Genomic DNA, 12,543 nt, shown 5'->3' on the forward strand with positions numbered 1-12,543 from the left:
AGAATACGAATATGACACAACACCATAGCACAAAAAGTTAAACATGTCAGGTTATGATTGAGAGAATTTTAACATGAACAAGAGATGACACGACATGACGCGGGGTGGGAATTTATGAAATGACACGATAACACGACACAAACCCGATACGAAGTTAGCAGGTTAGGGTCGGCTATTTCTGACACGGAACACGAAGATAACATGGCACGATAACACGAAAAACTAAACAGGTCAGGTTAGAATTAAGAGAATTCTGACACCAATACGACAGGCCATGATGCCCACCCAGGTATAGGTGGTTGGTCCTTTGCATTAGGACGATTTTTTTTTCATGTGGTAGTAGAAATGGAGCACATGATTCGCCTTCAAAAATTGAGGTACGCTAGCTGAGACCATATCCTCTATAAATACCTTTCAATTCACAGCACAAAGTCTAGAGTGTATTTGCCTTGTTTTCCCTCTTGACTTCATCTGAAAATACTTCCTTAAACAATGTCAACATCTTCCTCCTCGATATGGTTCACAGTGACTAAGCAAGAGCTAGCCGAGACTGGTGGTGCCCGCGGAACCAACACCGCGTGAACTAAAACAACTCTCAGACATAGATGACCAAGAGGGTCTCCGGTTTCAGGTTCCAGTGATAATGTTTTACGAAAGCAATCCTTTCATGGAAGGAGAAGACCCTATGAGTGTCATCAGAGAAGGACTAGCCAAAGCACTTTCGTTTTACTACGCATTTGCCAGGAGGCTTATTGAAGGGCCTAACCGGAAGCTTCTGGTGGATTGCACGAGCGAGGGGGCTTTGTTTGTAGAAGCCGATGCAGAAGTTGAGCTCAACCAACTTTGTTATGCGATTGTTCCGGGGTGTCCGGTGTTGGAGGAGCTTCTTCATGATGTTCCTGGCTCTGATGGAATCCTTGGCTGCCCTCTCTTGTTGCTTCAGGTAGAGTTAGCTACTTAGCTGTGAACATTTGACAATCTAGAAACTCTAAGCTAGGCTATGTTTGGTAGCACTAATGTTTTCTGTTTTCTGTTTTTATTTTTAGAATTTTCAAAAAATAGGAATGAAAATATATTTGGTGCACTACTTCCATTTCCAAATAATGTAAATAGCTTTCACTATTTTGAAAATTTGAGAAAGTATCAAAACCTTCCCAACCTTCTTTGTGTTGGAATTTTTCCAACTCTAACCTTGTTCTTCGATAAATAATAAGCCAACTTCTTGTTGTTGCAAAACAAGTTATCGATATGAATTTTTCCATCTACGCCGATGAGAATAGTGTTTTGTTTTTTTTATAGGCAAAAGTAACATTTTATTAAGGGAAGAGGGAGGGGAATCCAACCAAAAGTGGGAGTACATACATTGGGAACAAGCCTATACACCTAAAGGCCTAAAAGCCCAAATAATACAATGAAGCCCAAAAACACCCCAAAAGGAAACAAAGCCCTAGCAAAAGGCCAAAAAAGCCCAGATATTACAATATAGCCTAGCCCACAAAAACCCAAAACCCTAACCCTAACTACTGAACATTTCAAACAACCATCCACCCACAGCCACCAAATCAGCCTGACCACCGCCCCACCACCGAGCCAATCAGTGCAGAGATCCACCGAGCACCAAAACGCCACCACCACTGGACCACAAACCGACGAGGGAAACCCAAGCTTAGACGTGAGCACTCAACCATAGTTGTTAGGCGAAAAACGGATCCTCCAACAATAGATACTGGCGGGAGGCTGTCGGCCATGCTCCCAAACCATCCGATCTGCCTCCTCGTTAGGCACAAGCATAGGTAGCCCAGGAACTACCAGGCTGGCAGAAACGATGAAGAGAAACATAGCCGAGACGAGGAGAGCACAACATGAAGATAGCACGAAAGAAATGTGCAGCAATCCGAGGTGCGGCATGAAATTGCCAGATCGAATTAGGACGTCATTGATGGCAATGACACTTTTGCTATGGGATCTTTTGAAGTTGATTGGACATCGAGAGAAACAATTTCATTTTTTTCTTTCTTCTCATACATATAATAGGTACATACATGGTAATCTATTCCTAGAATAATGGGATTGTAAAATAAAATTTTCGAATTACATGGAGGTGTTTTCCTAAAAAGTAGGGATATTTTGGTTAACGGTGAATTTAGTTTAGAGTTAACTTTATGATGCAGAGGTAATGTTAGATTGCTATTAGATAGGGAAAGAAGGGACTTGGACGAATCAAGAGGTGTCATGTGTTTTTAGTTGGAGAAATTCCTCCTACTGGGGTTAATTGGAGGAAAACCAGACTCATAATTAAGTGAGTTTTGAGTGGCACACAAAAACTATCTAATTATACTCAATTCTGAGTAAAAGCTCTGTTAATTAATTTTCTCTTTACTTCTGAGTTTAAACCTATATCAAAATTTATTTCCACTCAAATTAAGGAAAACTTAATCTTTCGAAAAATTGAACTGTCTTTTGTCTTATGAATTTCAATGGAGAGTGATGAAAAAATTATGTTTACGTACTTTTGTTTTTGTTTTATTTGAAAACAGGTTGACACAAATATATTTTCCGCTTTCACTTTTTTTTTTTTGTAGGAAAAGTAGAAACTGATTTCAGCAAATAGAAAACAAAAAATAAAAAAGTGACAGTGTTATCAAACATCGCCTAAATGTTTATAGGGAATTCCCATCACTCATAATGATGAGGCACCTTGTGATTTCAAATATGCCGCTGCCATAAAATTTTGCATATATTTTGTGTAATAATGTTTGTAAATCATTTTCCCTGCTGAAAACATCCTCAATATAGAACCTTTTTCATTGAGGGCTGGTGCTCACTTTATTTTGTGTACTATGGAAAAACAAAAATAGAAAGATAAAGATTAAAAAAAAAACGAGAGTTCAAGCTCTCTGTTTCAACTTCGCTTAGGTTTTTGATCGTGTCGTACCGTATCAAAAATAAATTTGTAAAAACTTGGAGCTAACTACTCCTCCGTAGAATAGTGGTCAGGACCAAGTGTTGATCTGGAGGGACAGATTGACTAAGTTACTATAATTCCGACGAATTTCTAGATTAATTTGAAGGGAAAAAGAGAGTTTGATTGATTTGTTTGTTCAGAGAAACTAATTAAACAGAAGCAATTAATTAAAAAGGGTTTGGTAACTTGATGGAGGAAAGTCTAGGATTTAGAATCCACCAAAACCGCATAACCATGTATCGCATAGACCGGGTTAACACTCGAATTGTAAATCATTATCACTAGGGCTTGCAATCCCTATCAATAGTAGGCAAGTAGATTTCCACAATCTGCCAACCAACGTGGACTATCCCACAGTACTAACCGTCTCACTAGCGCGGTTTAGCTGCCTAATGGCATGGTCCATCTCACGAGCATAACCCATCTCAATCACCCGAATTGAGAACAATGAAAATCATTACGTGAAAGGTATTTAGAAACCTAGGAAATAAATACTCAATCAATTTAAAGAATTAAAAACCATTCCATGGATATCATGAAAAGAGTTCTTGAATACATAATCCCATTCCAATAAAAATCCTAATCTATACAAAAGAACAAGGTTACTTGATGTGAGGCTTCATCCTCCCCCGAGATAAGGGGTTTAGCCGGCCATGGAGAAGAAGAACGTGCTTGAATATGATGAACACATGAAGAACACAAAGTTTCTCTCTTAGATTTGCTATTGCCTCCCTCTAGCTCGCTAAACAAAAGTTAGGAACCCTAAAACAATGTTGAAGATGTATTTATACCCTAAGGCCTCAAAGTTACATTTAAAACTCGCAGAATATATTATTGTTCTGAGACTGCCCAGGTGAAAATTAGAGAGTTGGATTTCTACAGGTGGGCAAAGCCGTCCGGACAAGAATGAAAGCCGTCCTAACAGAATTTTCAGCATTCTCTCTCCTGCTTCCGGGCCACTCCTGCAGCTTCCTACTTCGTGTTCGCGCATCCTAAGCACTCCCACTTCACACATTTAAGCCTTAACCACCCTCCAAGGCCTCAAACATTACTAAACAACTAAAAACATCAAATACCAATGCAAACGGACTAACAACGCATGAATAATTTGGGAGACTAATTAGGTGCTTTTCGGCACCTATCACCGTCACATTTGATCTATTTCAACTTCGCATAGCTTTTGGTGCATTACATAAGTCAGACCTTTCACCAAACCCTACAGCTCAGCTTTCTTGACTATAGATAGATGCTGGCAAGAAATGTGATTCTGGATAGAGTACTTACTCTTGTAATGTTCACATCAAGTTTTATTTTTTTTTGTTGGTGAATTTCGGTGAATGTAGGTGACTCGATTTAGGTGCGGTGGATTCGCCATTGCCCGGCGCCTGAACCACACAATGAATGATGGAGCTGGTCTGGTCCAATTCCTAAGTGCAATCGCCGAGTTCGCCCAAGGGAAAGAAGTCACTGCACCTTCTGTGTCACCTGTGTGGCAAAGGGAACTCCTATCCGGAAGACATCCTCCCCGAATTACATGCCTTCACCACGAATACGAACAAGTGCTCGACACCAACAACAATGATGCCAACTCAACCTCGATCCAAAAACCTTTCTTCTTTGGTCCCAAGGGGATCAAAGCTATTCGAAACCATCTCCCCCCGCATGCAAGCGCCACCACATTCGAGGTCTTGACTGCGTGCTTGTGGAGGTGTCGCACTCGTGCTAGACCCTAACAACACCGTCAGAGTTTCGTGCCTTGTCAATGGTCGCAACTTGCTTAGCCTAATTGTGCCTCACGGGTACTACGGCAACGTCATTACCTATCCTGCAGCAGTTTCGAAGGTTGGAGAGATATGTTCCTTTCCACTAGAATACACGGTGGAGTTGGTAAAAACTGCAAAGCCCCAAATAACGGCCGAGTATTTCAGATCGGTGGCGGATCTTTTGGTGATTAAAGGGCGGCCTTTGTACACCGTGGTGGGAAACTTTATTGTTTCTGACGTAAGACGTCTTGGCTTAGACACAGTGGATTTTGGGTGGGGGAAACTGGTGTATGGCGGCACCGCCGGGGCGTTTCCTGGGTTAAGCTTCTATATGAATTTCAAATATGGGATTGTGGTTCCAGTATGCTTGCCAGAACCAGTCATGGAAAGGTTTGAGGGGGAGTTGAAGAAAATGACTAAGGAGCCTTTCGATGGTTCAGTTGGTCACACGCCCCCTAAGATCACATCCATGCTCTAAACTGAGAATTCAAATCTGCAACAATGAATATAGTAAGCATTTATGGAGTATCATATGAAGGACTGGGATGAATTTCGTCAGAAGGATTTTGTTGATATAGCATTTTTTTAGATTCACCCTATAAAGGGATGGCTCCATGGTGAAGGTCTAAGATTTATAATGTGTATTCTAAGGTCTCAGGTTCAACTTCTATTGCCTCAATTCTTGAGGTCACTTGAAACGGTTGTAGAAGGAGCTGTATGGATTAATCTGAGGTGCATGCAAGTTGGCTCTTGTAATACCTGCCCCGGATATTTCGGTATTTTAATTTTTTTTAATTGAACTCAGTGTTTTAGGGGTTTAAATCATAAACAATTGAACTTGCGAGAGTCCTGTGTGTGATTTATTATTGGAGTATAAGTTAAAATGTGGTGCCGCTTGCATGTGATAAATTCCTTTGTGCTCTTATATAGCAAAATATCTTAGGAATATTTATCTTTCTCTATACATATCTTATTTCTGCGTAGAGAGAGAGAGAGAGAGAGAGAGAGAGAGAGAGAGAGAGAGAGAGAGAGAGGCGGCAGTGGGAAGGAGAAGAAAGAAAAAACTAAGATGCAGGGCTGTTCTTCACAAAATTATTCAAGATACCTAGAAAGCTTATAAATTTCTGGTATTTTTATTGAAGGTTCATTAGTATGTCTAGTATATGGTGTCAAATTTTCATAATTTTTCAAGAGGTGTAGAAAAAGATAAAAATCATAAACCTAACTATGGTTAGGATCCTAATTTTTAGGAGACAGCTTACAGAGCTGCGTCTTTTATCAATTTTTTTATAGTTAAGCGATCCTCCTGATTATGGGCCCTTATGAGTCTGAAAGATTGATAAGTTGGTGATGTTTTGGCGTTAGAATTACTAAAAAGTATTAAGTATTTGAGTTTTAATGAATTTTCGAACACCGACCATTCTGCTGGAAATTGTGCTTCGCTGCACATAATTTTTTAGTTTGGAGGTAATTTTGACTAGGTTTCTTTATTGGAAAAATTTGGAAAAAATCAGGGATGAACATTGGTGTATGGTAATGGCGTGTACCAAATTTAGGATTTATTAGATTCATATTCTAAGTTTGGCGGATTTTACAAGTTGATGTGTCCCTGCTGAGTTTTGTATTTGCTGCATTGACATATTTTGGAAAAATGGTCATATCTTTTAGCTCGGGTATCGGATTAGCGCACGGGTTATTGATTCTAAAATTAGACTCGTATGTCTTTCAGAATATGTAAAGGTCGTGGCTTAGTTTGTACTAGGTTAAATCAATTTTTGATTTGAAGTTGATAGACGTGCAGAATCTGTGATTTCGGACAGATTTTTGTGTAATTTTGGACTAGCATAACTTTGTTGTCCGGACTCCGTTTTTAACAAATTTTATATCAAAATTTATATACTGGAGGTGTACTTTCTAATGGCGGTGGTTTCATGATCTGGTTTTAATCCTATAAGAAGTTGTAGATAGAATACGATAGGCTGGTCGTAGATTTTAAACCTCGTAGATTTTAAACCAAATGCAGGGGTTATGTAGTGTTTGATTGTTACGCTTGTTTAGGGACACTTCTAAACCTTTGAGATGGACATGCTAGTATTCTTTAAGTATCTTTAATCTATTATTGGTGTTATAGATTATTGTTAGGAGTTAGTTGTGACGTTTAAGCGTTTAATAAACTGAAATGGTTAATTTGTGGTTAGGTGTCAAGCCAGTCAATTGGGAGGGGTCAAAACCGTAAGTTTGGCGTACCTTGGTCGATACAAAGGTGAGTGTGTTTGATATGATTTTTCTCCACATAATACTGTTGTGGTGGCGGGTGTATATCTTGCTAATCGTAGTTAGCTTTTGATATGGTTATCCTTACTGAGATATTGCTGTAGTGGTGAGTGTACATCATGCTAGTGTTGTTTAGCTTTGATATGTTGTGAATGTGTGCGTGTGAGTCACACCATGTCGTAAGCCATATCGTCAATGGACAATGGTTGGGAGCATGGTGTGAGGGACATGAGATTTGATTGTGCTATACGTGTTTAATGAAAATACATACTAATGAGTGTTGATTGAACCGCCGAAAGTTAACGTGTGAGGCATACCATGTCGTATTAAAATGAGGTACATTTAAGATATCTTGCCCCTCTTTTGTTTTTTCCTCACTATTTTGAATAACATTTTTCGAGAATATCTTTCGAAAACCATTTTATTTTAAAATATAGTTTTGAAAACAATTTTTTGACAAAAAAAAGGTTTTAAAAAAACTGATTTCACAACTTTATTTTTTTTCAAGAAACAGCTTTCCAAAATGATTCTTGTAAAAGTACTTTTTATATAAAAAAAAATACTTTACGAAGCATATTTTGAAAATAATTTTAAAAAATAAACAAATAATGTTTTTAAAAATTTCTTTAAAATATATTTTAATTATTTCGCTTCTCTCTCTCTCTCTCTCTCTCTCTCTCTCTCTCTCTCTCTCTCTCTCTCTCTCTCTCTCTCTCTCTCTCTCTCTATATATATATATATATATATATTGATGTGGGCTCCACTCCGGGATCCCACACAAATTATCCGAGCCGTCTATTATTTTCAACATAACTTTTCAAGTAGACATTTAACAAAAAAATTAAAAACTAGTTTTTTTTATAAAAAGATCTGTCTTGAAAAAAATAGTTTCAAAAACTATTTTTTATAAATACTAATTTTTTTCAAAAAATTCCTTTTCAAAACAATTTTTGAAAAAAATTATTTTTTCTAAAAACTATTTATAAAATATGTTTATCAAAAGTATTTTGGAAAATCGCTTTTCAGAAAAACAAATTTTGGAAATGAGATTTTGTAAAACCTTTTTTGTCAAAAAATTGTTTTCAAAAATAGTTTTTGAAAATGTTTTTCAAGGGAGGGAGAGGTAGAGAGAAATTACGAAAGATAGGGCAAAAGACGTTAAATGCCCATCATTTTACCGGTTTGGGCTAATGATGTTATCTCGAGGATTTGATTTGTACACATTTTCTACTTTGGGGAAATGTTAGCAATGTTTACGTTATGGACTAAATTGAGACACGATCAATACTTTGAGGACCAAAAAGATTAATAAGCCGACTAAAAAGCCACGAAAAGGAACTAGCATCAGAAGTTCGAGCACAACACATATTTCAATTGGTAAAACATTGTTACCTACTTCAATCTACTTTGACAAATTTCTCATAGCTAGAGTTACCGATTATGGTGCCCAAACCTAGATTCATTAAGAGCAGTGCTACGTGCACAGCAGCTGCTACACAGCAGCTGTGCACAGACCCCATTTTCTCCCGCCTCGGGTCGCGCAAAGATGATCGGAGCCGCTCCTAAATTCTGAAGTGATTTTGGGTGTTTTGTTAACGCCTCTAACGATATCGAACGAAGCTCATTTTTTACAGAGACCTTAAACGACATATTTTGAACAAAATGAGCGGCTCCGATCATCTTTGCGCGACCCAAGGCGGGAGAAAATGGGGTCTGTGCACAGCTGCTGTGTAGCAGCTGCTGTGCACGTAGCTTTTCTGATTCATTAATGTCACAAACGTAGACCGCTAGACCATTGAAAGGCATGGCGTAAATGACGAAACATTTTTGCTAGGGACCAACTAAAAAAAGGCTTATTAACCTTTTTGGTCACCAATTCGCGTCTCAATTTTGTCCGTAAACTTTGCTGACATTTAGTCCCTAAACATTGCTGATCACATTTAGTCCCAAATGTACAAAGTGTACCAATCAAGTCCCCAAGGCTAACGCTGTTAGCCCAAATAATTAAAATGAGGTACATTTAAAGTATTTTGCACCTCTTTTGTTTTTCCCTCTCTATTTTGAAAAACATTTTTTGAGAATATCTTTCGAAAACCGTTTCATTTTAAAATGAAGTTTTGAAAATAATTTTTTGACCAAAAAAAAGGTTTTGAAAAAACTGATTTCACAACTTTATTTTTTCAAGAAACAGTTTTCCAAAATGATTCTTTTAAAAGTAGTTTTTTTATATAAAAAATACTCTACGAAGCATATTTTGAAAATGAAATAAAAAAAGTTTTGAAAAAATATTTTTAAAAAGTTCATTAAAATATATTTTAAATATTTCACCTCTCTCTCTCTCTCTCTCTCTCTCTATTTTGATGTGGGCTCCACTCTGGGATTCCACACAAATGATCCGAGGCGTCCATTAATTTCAACATAACTTTTCAAGTAGACCATTATCAAAAAAATTGAAAAACTAGTTTTTTTTTCAAAAGATCTATTTTGTAAAAAAATAGTTTCGAAAACTAATTTTATAAAAACTATTTTTTTTCAAAACAATTTTTTAAAAAAATATTTTTTCTAAAAACTATTTATAAAATATGTTTATCCAAATTATTTTGGAAAACCATTTTTCGGAAAAACAAATTTTTTATCCAAATTATTTTGGAAAATCATTTTTCGGAAAAACAAATTTTTGAAAGGAGATTTTATAAAACCTTTTTTGTCAAAAAAAATTCAAAATTTTATTTTAAAAATAGTTTTTGAAAAATATTTTTCAAGAGAGAGAGAGAGAGAGGCAAAACCTTAAATGCCCATCATTTTACCGGTTTGGGCTAACGATGTAAGTCTCGGGGACATGATTCTTACAAATTTTGGGGAAATGTCAGCAATGTTACACTAACGCTCCCGTATCGATACGGCCTAAATCCGTATCGATACAACAATTACTGTAACTCCACGAAGCTAATGCGTATCGAGACAAAATAAGGCTGTATCAATACAGTGAGGTTATCTCCAGTTCTACCTTCAGCTTCAGCAGACAGCTCCCAGCAACTTCCACAGCTCCACAGCATCTTATTTTTATTCTCTAAACTTAAGTGAAAACTACATTTTAAACCTTTCTTTTACCTTTTCTTTACTTTAATTTATTTAATGAAAATAAAAAAGTACCCTCCACTTGGAAACAATGGCATTACCAGAATTTCAAGATTCCAATTAAATCAAAATGTCAACCCCCCACTTTTAATGTAAAATGGAAAACTGCACATTTTTCGCAAGAGAAAATGGCTCAAAACATGACCTTGCTCTTCAAATAAAACCTTGCAACTTTGTAGTTACTCTTAGAAAAATTCAATGATCAATTACCGCCATTTTTAATCTCGAAAATCGATACTTTTTCAGAAAGTCATTTTCCATATTTAGACAGATATTAAGGAGCCGACAGGGTCTTCGGGTACTTGAAAGCATTTGGGCCATCCATGGCATTGAAATGCGCCTTATTTGCATGTTTTACCTAAAAACACTAAAAACATACCTTACATGCAATATCGCTATAAAAGCTAAATAAACGGAAGTTAAAACAAGATAAAACGAGATTAGTCGCACCAAATATCTACAAAATTGGGTGTTCATCAGTAACCCCAAGACCCTTTGTTCCTCGATTTACTTGATCATGCAATTATGCAAATGCCTATTGAATTCAAGGAATCAAATGTCCATATGTAAAGATAATGTTCTTGAGCACTCTTCAACTTTGCCTCTCATAATCTCTCGTGAATCAAGATTAGAATTCTCATAACCTTAGTGCTCCTTTACGAATCATGCGCCTCTAAATATTCTGATACCCCTTAGTTCCTCCATCGCAATTCGTAAAATACAGTATTCCTAAGCAAAACAAATTCCCTAATCATCGGAAGCTAACCTCTCCAAAAACATATTCTTACACATCTATGGAAAATCATTGACCAATACATGAACTTGTTATCCTACTATTATTTAGGCAACTCTAACTCTAAACTCACATAATCTTTTATAGTCATACTCCAAATGTAAGGGCTCCTCCAGTGACACCCCTCAATCACATCAACAATACTCTCAGATCTTCGACCCCTACTTCCTTATGTATACTTTGTTGTTTCTTCGACTGTCACCCAAATGAACTCATCCCCTATTTAATTTCTTGGCCACGTTTATACTATACAATAGCCTACAACATTTCCAAAACAATAAGTTCCTATTATGCTTTAAAAGACAGTAATTCTTCAACCCAAATGCCTGATCCATAAATATAGCACAACATAATCCTCAATTTCCAATAGCAAAAACAACACCTATAACAATCATAATAAGGTAGTTCCATGTCTAATTACTTCTTTTTGCAACTTCAAAGCCCAAAAACTTAAGGCATCAAGATATCGTCTTCGCGCTAGCCCCAATTAAGTAATTAGTATTAAAATTTTCTTATTAAACATCAACACATACCCAAAAGAAATCTCCAACATATATACCCTATATCATAAACTCAATCACTACAAAATAACTCCAACCGCTCCTACACTCCTTATTGCTAAAAACTCAATTGGCATACCACTTTATCAAGCCATCCATCCGAAATATCTAAAACCCACATGTTCCATCAACAATTTTATTTTATTTTTTTAGTGCCACTAGTTATTCTCATCTCCTATATATTAAATACCCTAACCACCTATAATAACAAACCTACTAAGGCAAACTTCATTATCGCGTTGTACCCCATTCTCTAACAACCTACATATCTACAAAGCCTCAAAAATAAATGTGTAGCACAAACACCCTTCCTTTTCTATTTTTTTTTTTTCCAACTACCAAATGAATACCAATACTATACCAACTACGAAACTCCAATTTAGGCAATACCTCTAAAAATGAATGTCTCCATACTAGCAAATAGTTCTCCAAACAATCTCCACAACGTTAACCCTCTGAATTACCAACTGCGCCCTTTTTCACCAATTATCTTACTACTTACACTCTAAATTCTAGAAAAGAACTAACAAAATAAGCAGCACAAATAAATGAAACGGGTACCAGCTTCAGTTTTTGCACCCAAATAATATGGTATTCTAAACTACCTTTTTTTGGAAAAAAAATCACTAGTAACTAACCTCCGCATTATTAATATATTATTCCTATTTGTAACTAAGTTAGTAACCCTACTATGGAAATATGATCCAAAGGTTCTACAAATTTCCAAGTCCAAGCATCGTAAAATTCAAAGGTCAATTTCGTGGTCTGGTTCAATCATCTGCTAGAGTCGCGAGGTTTGTCTCCATTCGCCTCATTCTAGCTATTATATAAGAGTATAACGCTAGGATATTTTTGGAAGGGACACCAGACGTTTGACCAAAGTTTGAAATAGGAGAAACAAATAGAACTATGCCGCCGTGATGCTAGAGATATAGAGTGTTTCATCAAGATCAGACAGAAAATCATTGAAACTTAGATGCGGGGACTAATCTAGATATAGATCTTGAAATTGCACCGGCCAAACGCATTTTCAAAATAACATCTAAGATC

At 36.6% G+C, this 12,543-nt stretch overlaps 1 pseudogene; it reads left to right on the plus strand.

Annotated features, from left to right (window-relative positions):
* Positions 1-274: 274 nt before the first annotated feature.
* Positions 275-5,557, plus strand: LOC131306946 (alcohol acyltransferase 1-like; annotated as a pseudogene).
* The last annotated feature ends 6,986 nt before the right edge of the window (positions 5,558-12,543 follow it).

Source organism: Rhododendron vialii, chromosome 11a (assembly GCF_030253575.1).
Source record: "Rhododendron vialii isolate Sample 1 chromosome 11a, ASM3025357v1".
Lineage (NCBI taxonomy): Eukaryota > Viridiplantae > Streptophyta > Magnoliopsida > Ericales > Ericaceae > Rhododendron > Rhododendron vialii.